Source organism: Ornithodoros turicata, chromosome 6, assembly GCF_037126465.1.
Source record: "Ornithodoros turicata isolate Travis chromosome 6, ASM3712646v1, whole genome shotgun sequence".
In the NCBI taxonomy this organism is placed as follows: domain Eukaryota; kingdom Metazoa; phylum Arthropoda; class Arachnida; order Ixodida; family Argasidae; genus Ornithodoros; species Ornithodoros turicata.
In genome coordinates this window covers 9581199-9582969 of record NC_088206.1, presented here as the reverse complement: position 1 = coordinate 9582969, position 1771 = coordinate 9581199, and the positions used below count along the sequence as shown (strand labels likewise).

The 1771-nt window shown below is 46.1% G+C and overlaps 1 long non-coding RNA gene across 1 annotated transcript in view; it reads left to right on the top strand.

Moving 5' to 3' along the window:
• Positions 1–1247: 1247 nt before the first annotated feature.
• Positions 1248–1771, top strand: part of LOC135399029 (uncharacterized) — a 150761-nt gene continuing 150237 nt past the window's right edge. Inside the window, exon 1 of the long non-coding RNA XR_010424174.1 lies at positions 1248–1296. This is a non-coding gene — a long non-coding RNA (uncharacterized LOC135399029). The remainder of the gene's footprint in view (positions 1297–1771) is intronic.

The following is a 1771-nucleotide window of genomic DNA, read 5'->3' as shown; positions in this document are numbered from 1 at the left end:
AAATCAGTTTTATCCTCCGCTATGAATAAGTCATGTTATCATCGCGTGACCTCTGGTGTATCACGACAGATCCTCCGCCTTAGGCAAGCCGGTTACCAAGTAGAACATACTTATCGTGTTCTAAACAGCTCCTATGTCCTCCCATTCCATCCTGCCGACCTGTCGTTCACAACTCAGTCGAGGCGATGCAAAGAAGCAACAAAACTGGACACAAACATAGACAACACAGCACACAAGACAAGCGCCGGGGTATACGCGGTCCTGTGCTTTCTTAGGGTTTTAATACATCTTCCGGTCTGCCCAATGTACGAATGACAACGGCATCCTCTGCACTTCATATCTCTCACATGTTCTAAACGGTAGTTCTTCTTAGGTTACAACGTAATTATAATTGTCTAAATTGCGCAGAAAACAATTGAAAGATACAGCACGATATTCAGTGCTGTGTTTCACACGTGTACTACGGTTTAACGCGCAAGTTCGATTTGGCTGGCCTAAAATTGGAAGTTGACGCCAACAACACGTTTGTGGTGTCAGTTTCAGACCGTCCAAGTGGTCACAAGGGTGGCGGTGCGGGGTAGTTGGTACATCGTACACGATACATGTATAGTGTTTGTTACTGTTGACCAAAGGTAGGGGAGCTGCGGCCCTGTCAAGCCTTTTCGGCTTTTTTTGCCGCAGTTTGTTCAATTCAATCGTTCCACAAAAAAGAAGCAGTCAAAGGACGAGGACGGAAGATAAGTAGACACCACGACTGCTAGCAGTGTTAGCAACACACCACACACACCACAACTGCTAGCGTAACTGTTAGCAGTTGTGGCGTCCTCGTCCTTTGACTGCTTGTTTTTTGCGGTCCAAATGGTGTCATCTACAAAAAGCACCATTTCGGGCAATACCATTCCAACGGGTCTTCCTCCGCTGAGGACGCACCATGCAGTGTGTCGCGTGCTGATATTTCTGGTCCCTTTAACAAATCTTCAGGTACATAAAAACTCATCCATACGCCGACCGCTGGTGCTTCGCTCACGTCACAACCATGGGAATCTCGCGACATAAAACCACGAATTATCCCTAGCTTGCGAGATATATGGGGCATAGCGGACACGCCAGAGCCCGTGGCTATTCAGAAGTTCCCGCCGATACCTGCTACCCAACGTTATCCACTATTGTGGCGCCTCCTATTTTCCCGGAGGAGAAAATCCCTTTCCCGCGCTTCACCATTCCCTATACACCCCCATAGAGCCACGCCGCGTTCGATGTCTGTCGATTGCTACAGCGTAATCGACTGCTGTAAAGGTATGTTCTCGTTCGAGTTTCATTTCGCGAACCCTCCAGCTGATAATGTAGTCGTAAAGAGGACTAAGTACTTGAGCGCAGCTTATGTATTTGAATTGAATACTGAATTCACATTCTGCGCCGGGACGAAAGATGGCGCTGATTGCTCAGTCCGTGAACTGGCTCGTTTCAACAAGGAGCGCTGAATTCGTTTTCAAACGGTTTTCTTTTTTCTAAATACTACTCATAATACTGTTTCCTGAAGAGTACCGTTAACAAAGCAAAGTCATATGATTGCAGTTCTGAAGCATGTTCTGTTTCATTGGTCTTTATGACACTGGTGACGGTGGGCAATGCATGGTCGTTATTTTGTTCTTGAAAAAGAACGCGTAGCCGTAGAACTCTGTCAGTTAGCCTTCAGTGGAGGCTAAAATAACTGGAAGATAAAAAAAAATCACCAAATGGTATGTAAAGAAACATGATGTCAGAGTTTTTG